We start from the raw sequence: 6,916 nt of genomic DNA, 5'->3' as shown, positions 1-6,916 counted from the left end.
GGGGGGAGGGGCGCGCGGCAGCCCCTAGGCCTCCTCTCCTCTTTCTCCACTAGGCCCATTAAGGCCCATTAGGTTACCGGGGGGTTCCGGTAACCTCCCGGTACTCCGGTAAAATGCCGATTTCACCCGGAACACTTCCGATGTCCAAACATAGGCTTCCAATATATCAATCTTTATGTCTCGACCATTTCGAGACTCCTCTTCATGTCCGTGATCACATCCGGGACTCCGAACAAACTTCGGTACATCAAAATATATAAACTCATAATGAAAATGTCATCGTAACGTTAAGCGTGCGGACCCTACGGGTTCGAGAACAATGTAGACATGACCGAGAGACGTCTCCGGTCAATAACCAATAGCGGAACCTGGATGCTTATATTGGCTCATACATATTCTACGAAGATCTTTATCGGTTAGATCGCATAACAACATACGTTGTTCCCTTTGTCATCGGTATGTTACTTGCCCGAGATTTGATCGTCGGTATCTCAATACCTAGTTCAATCTCGTTACCGGCAAGTCTCTTTACTCGTTTCGTAATACATCATCTCGCAACTAACTCATTAGTTGCAATGCTTGCAAGGCTTATGTGATGTGCATTACCGAGAGGGCCCAGAGATACCTCTCCGACAATTGGAGTGACAAATCCTAATCTCGAAATACGCCAACCCAACATGTACCTTTGGAGACACCTGTAGAGCTCCTTTATAATCACCCAGTTACGTTGTGACGTTTGGTAGCACACAAAGTGTTCCTCCGGCAAACGGGAGTTGCATAATATCATAGTCATAGGAACATGTATAAGTCATGAAGAAAGCAATAGCAACATACTAAACGATCGGGTGCTAAGCTTAATGGAATGGGTCATGTCAATCACATCATTCTCCTAATGATGTGATCCCGTTAATCAAATGACAACACATGTCTATGGTTAGGAAACATAACCATCTTCGATTAACGAGCTAGTCAAGTAGAGGCACACTAGTGACGTTTAGTTTGTCTATGTATTCACACAAGTATTATGTGTTCCGGATAATACAATTCTAGCATGAATAATAAACATTTATCATGATATAAGGAAATAAATAATAACTTTATTATTGCCTCTAGGGCATATTTCCTTCAGTCTACCACTTGCACTAGAGTCAATAATCTAGATTACACAGTAATGATTCTAACACCCATGGAGCTTTGGTGTTGATCATGTTTTGCTCGTGGAAGAGGCTTAGTCAACGGATCTGCTACATTCAGATCCGTATATCTTGCAAATCTCTATGTCTCCCACCTGGACTAGATCCCGGATGGAATTGAAGCGTCTCTTGATGTGCTTGGTTCTCTTGTGAAATCTGGATTCTTTTGCCAAGGCAATTGCACCAGTATTGTCACAAAAGATTTTCATTGGACCCAATGCACTAGGTATGACACCTAGATCGGATATGAACTCCTTCATCCAGACTCCTTCGTTTGCTGCTTCCGAAGTAGTTATGTACTCCGCTTCATGTGTAGATCCCGCCACAACGCTTTGTTAGAACTGCACCAACTGACAGTTCCACCGTTTAATGTAAACACGTATCCGGTTTGCGATTTAGAATCATCCGGATCAGTGTCAAAGCTTGCATCAATGTAACCATTTATGATGAGCTCTTTGTCATCTCCATATATGAGAAACATATCCTTAGTCCTTTTCAGGTATTTCAGGATGTTCTTGACCGCTGTCCAGTGATCCACTCCTGGATTACTTTGGTACCTCCCTGCTAGACTTATAGCAAGACATACATCAGGTCTGGTACACAGCATTGCATACATGATAGAGCCTATGGCTGAAGCATAGGGAACATCTTTCATTTTTCTCCATCTTCTGTAGTGGTCGGGCATTGAGTCTTACTCAATTTCACACCTTGTAACACAGGCAAGAATCCTTTCTTTGCTTGATCCATTTTGAACTTCTTCAAAACTTTGTCAAGGTATGTGCTTTGTGAAAGGCCAATTAAGCGTCTTGATCTATCTCTATAGATCTTAATTCCCAATATGTAAGCAGCTTCACCGAGGTCTTTCATTGAAAAACTCTTATTCAAGTATCCCTTTATGATATCCAGAAATTCTATATCATTTCCGATTAGTAATATGTCATCTACATATAATATCAGAAATGCTACAGAGCTCCCACCCACTTTCTTGTAAATACAGGCTTCTCCAAAAGTCTGTACAAAACCAAATGCTTTGATCACATTATCAAAGCGTTTATTCCAACTCCGAGAGGCTTGCACCAGTCCATAAATGGATCTCTGGAGCTTGCACACTTTGTTAGCTCCCTTTGGATCGACAAAACCTTCTGGCTGCATAATATACAACTCTTCTTCCAGAAATCCATTAAGGAATGCAGTTTTGACATCCATCTGCCAAATTTCATAATCATAAAATGCGGCAATTGCTAACATGATTCCGAAAGACTTAAGCATCGCTACGGGTGAGAAGGTCTCATCATAGTCAATCCCTTGAACTTGTTGAAAACCTTTTGCGACAAGTCGAGCTTTGTAGACAGTAACATTACCATCAACGTCAGTCTTCTTCTTGAAGATCCATTTATTCTCAATTGCTTGCCGATCTTTGGGCAAGTCAACCAAAGTCCACACTTTGTTCTCATACATGGATCCCATCTCAGATTTCATGGCTTCAAGCCATTTTGCGGAATCTGGGCTCACCATCGCTTCTCCATAGTTTGTACGTTCATCATGATCTAGTAGCATGACTTCCAGAACAGGATTACCGTACCACTCTAGTGCGGATCTTACTCTGGTTGATCTACGAGGTTTAGTAGTATCTTGTTCTGAAGTTTCATGATCATCATCATTAGCTTCCTCACTAATTGGTGTAGGTGTCACGGAAACCGGTTTCTGTGATGTACTACTTTCCAATAAGGGAGCAGGTACAGTTACCTCATCAAGTTCTACTTTCCTCCCACTCACTTCTTTCGAGAGAAACTCCTTCTCTAGAAAGTTTCCGAATTTAGCAACAAAAGTCTTGCCTTCGGATCTGTGATAGAAGGTGTATCCAATAGTTTCCTTTGGATATCCTATGAAGACACATTTCTCCGATTTGGGTTCGAGCTTATCAGCTTGAAGCTTTTTCACATAAGCATCGCAGCCCCAAACTTTCAGAAACGACAACTTTGGTTTCTTGCCAAACCATAGTTCATAAGGCGTCGTCTCAACAGATTTTGATGGTGCCCTATTTAACGTGAATGCGGCTGTCTCTAAAGCATAACCCCAAAACGATAGTGGTAAATCAGTAAGAGACATCATAGATCGCACCATATCTAGTAAAGTACGATTACGATGTTCGGACACACCATTACTCTATGGTGTTCCAGGTGGCGTGAGTTGCGAAACTATTCCGCATTGTTTCAAATGTACACCAAACTCGTAACTCAAATATTCTCCTTCATGATCAGATCGTAGGAATTTTATTTTCTTGTTACGATGATTTTCAACTTCACTCTGAAATTCTTTGAACTTTTCAAATATTTCAGACTTATGTTTCATTAAGTAGATATGCCCATATCTGCTTAAGTCATCTGTGAAGGTGAGAAAATAACGATATCCGCCATGAGCCTCAACATTCATCGGACCACATACAGCTGTATGTATGATTTCCAACAAATCTGTTGCTCTCTCCATAGTACCGGAGAACGGTGTTTTGGTCATCTTGCCCATAAGGCACGGTTCGCGAGTACCAAGTGATTCATAATCAAGTGGTTCCAAAAGTCCATCAGTATGGAGTTTCTTCATGCGCTTTACACCGATATGACCTAAACGGCAGTGCCACAAATAAGTTGCACTATCATTATCAACTCTGCATCTTTTGGTTTCAACATTATGAATATGTGTGTCACTACTATCGAAATTTAATAAGAATAGACCACTCTTCAAGGGTGCATGACCATAAAAGATATTACTCATATAAATAGAACAACCATTATTCTCTGATTTAAATGAATAACCGTCTCGCATCAAACAAGATCCAGATATAATGTTCATGCTCAACGCTAGCACCAAATAACAATTATTTAGGTATAATACTAATCCCGAAGGTAGATGTAGAGGTAGCGTACCGACCGCGATCACATCGACTTTGGAACCATTTCCCACGCGCATCGTCACCTCGTCCTTAGCCAATCTTCGCTTAATCCGTAGTCCCTGTTTCGAGTTGCAAATATTAGCAACAGAACCAATATCAAATACCCAGGTGCTACTGCGAGCATTAGTAAGGTACACATCAATAACATGTATATCATATATACCTTTGTTCACCTTGCCATCCTTCTTATCCGCCAAATACTTGGGACAGTTCCGCTTCCAGTGACCAGTCTGCTTGCAGTAGAAGCACTCAGTTTCAGGCTTAGGTCCAGATTTGGGTTTCTTCTCCTGAGAAGCAACTTGCTTGCTGTTCTTTTTGAAGTTCCCCTTGTTCTTCCCTTTGCCCTTTTTCTTGAAACTAGTGGTCTTGTTGACCATCAACACTTGATGCTCCTTCTTGATTTCTACCTCCGCAGCTTTCAGCATTGCGAAGAGCTCAGGAATTGTCTTAACCATTCCTTGCATATTATAGTTCATCACGAAGCTCTTGTAGCTAGGTGGAAGTGATTGGAGAATTCTGTCAATGACGCAATCATCTGGAAGATTAACTCCCAATTGAATCAAGTGATTATTATGCCCAGACATTTTGAGTATATGCTCACTGACATAACTGTTCTCCTCCATCTTGCAGCTATAGAACTTATTGGAGACTTCATATCGCTCAATCCGGGCATTTGCTTGAAATATTAACTTCAACTCTTGGAACATCTCATATGCTCCATGACGTTCAAAACGTCGTTGAAGTCCTGATTCTAAGCCGTAAAGCATGGCACACTGAACTATTGAGTAGTCATCAGCTTTGCTCTGCCAGACTTTCATAACATCTGGTGTTGCTCCAGCAGCAAGCCTGGCACCCAGCGGTGCTTCCAGGACGTAATTCTTCTGTGCAGCAATGAGATAATCCTCAAGTTACGGACCTAGTCCGTGTAATTGCTACCATCATCTTTCAACTTTGCTTTCTCAAGGAACGCATTAAAATTCAATGGAACAACAGCACGGGCCATCTATCTACAATCAAACATAAACAAGCAAGATACTATCAGGTACTAAGTTCATGATAAATTTAAGTTCAATTAATCATATTACTAAAGAACTCCCACTTAGATAGACATCCCTCTAATCCTCTAAGTGATCACGTGATCCAAATCAACTAAACCATGTCCGATCATCACGTGAGATGGAGTAGTTTCATTGGTGAACATCACTATGTTGATCATATCTACTATATGATTCACGCTCGACGTTTCGGTCTCCGTGTTCCGAGGCCATATCTGTATATGCTTGGCTCATCAAGTATAACCTGAGTATTCCGCGTGTGCAACTGTTTTGCACCCATTGTATTTGAACGAACAGCCTATCACACCCGATCATCACGTGGTGTCTCAGCACGAAGAACTTTCGCAACGGTGCATACTCAGGGAGAACACTTCTTGATAATTAGTGAGAGATCATCTTAAAATGCTACCATCAATCAAAGCAAGATAAGATGCATAAAAGATAAACATCACATGCAATCAATATAAGTGATATGATATGGCCATCATCATCTTGTGCTTGCGATCTCTATCTTCGAAGCACCGTCATGATCACCATCGTCACTGGCGCGACACCTTGATCTCCATCGTAGCATCATTGTCGTCTCGCCAATCTTATGCTTCCACGACTATTGCTACCGCTTAGTGATAAAGTAAAGCATTACAGCGCAATTGCATTGCATACAATAAAGCGACAACCATATGGCTCCTGCCAGTTGCCGATAACTCGGTTACAAAACATGATCATCTCATACAATAAAATTTAGCATCATGTCTTGACCATATCACATCACAACATGCCCTGCAAAAACAAGTTAGACGTCCTCTACTTTGTTGTGCAAGTTTTACGTGGCTGCTACGGGCTTAAGCAAGAACCAATCTTACCTACGCATCAAAACCACAACGATAGTTTGTCAAGTTGGTGCTGTTTTAACCTTCGCAAGGACCGGGTGTAGCCACACTCGGTTCAACTAAAGTTGGAGAAACTGACACCCGCCAGCCACCTGTGTGCAAAGCACGTCGGTAGAACCAGTCTTGCGTAAGCGTACGCGTAATGTCGGTCCAGGCCGCTTCATCCAACAATACCGCCGAACCAAAGTATGACATGCTGGTAAGCAGTATGACTTATATCGCCCACAACTCACTTGTGTTCTACTCATGCACAACATCAACACATAAAACCTAGGCTCTGATGCCACTGTTGGGGAACGTAGTAATTTCAAAATTTTCCTACGCACACGCAAGATCATGGTGATGCATAGCAACAAGAGGGGAGAGTGTTGTCTACGTACCCTCGTAGACCGACAGCGGAAGCATTATGTCAACGCGGTTGATGTAGTCGTAAGTCTTCACGGTCCGACCAATCAAGCACCGAAACTACGGCACCTCCGAGTTTTAGCACACGTTCAGCTCGATGACGATCCCCGGACTCCGATCCAGCAAAGTGTCGGGGAAGAGTTCTGTCAGCACGATGGCGTGGTGACGATCTTGATGTTCTACTGTCGCAGGGCTTCGCCTAAGCACCGCTAGAATATTATCGAGGAGTATGGTGGAGGGGGGCACCACACACGGCTAAGAAAACGATCACGAGGATCAACTTGTGTGTCTAGAGGTGCCCCTGCCCCTGTATATAAAGGACCAAGGGGGGGTGCGGCCGGCCCTAGGAGGAGGCGCGCCGGAGGAGTCCTACTCCTACCCGGAGTAGGACTCCCCCCTTTCCCTAGTTGGATTAGGACTTGGGGG

The sequence above is a fragment of the Triticum dicoccoides genome, chromosome 7A (assembly GCF_002162155.2).
Source record: "Triticum dicoccoides isolate Atlit2015 ecotype Zavitan chromosome 7A, WEW_v2.0, whole genome shotgun sequence".
NCBI classification, from domain to species: Eukaryota; Viridiplantae; Streptophyta; class Magnoliopsida; order Poales; family Poaceae; genus Triticum; species Triticum dicoccoides.
The sequence above is the reverse complement of the archived record's forward strand: the minus strand, read 5'-3'. Positions refer to the sequence as shown.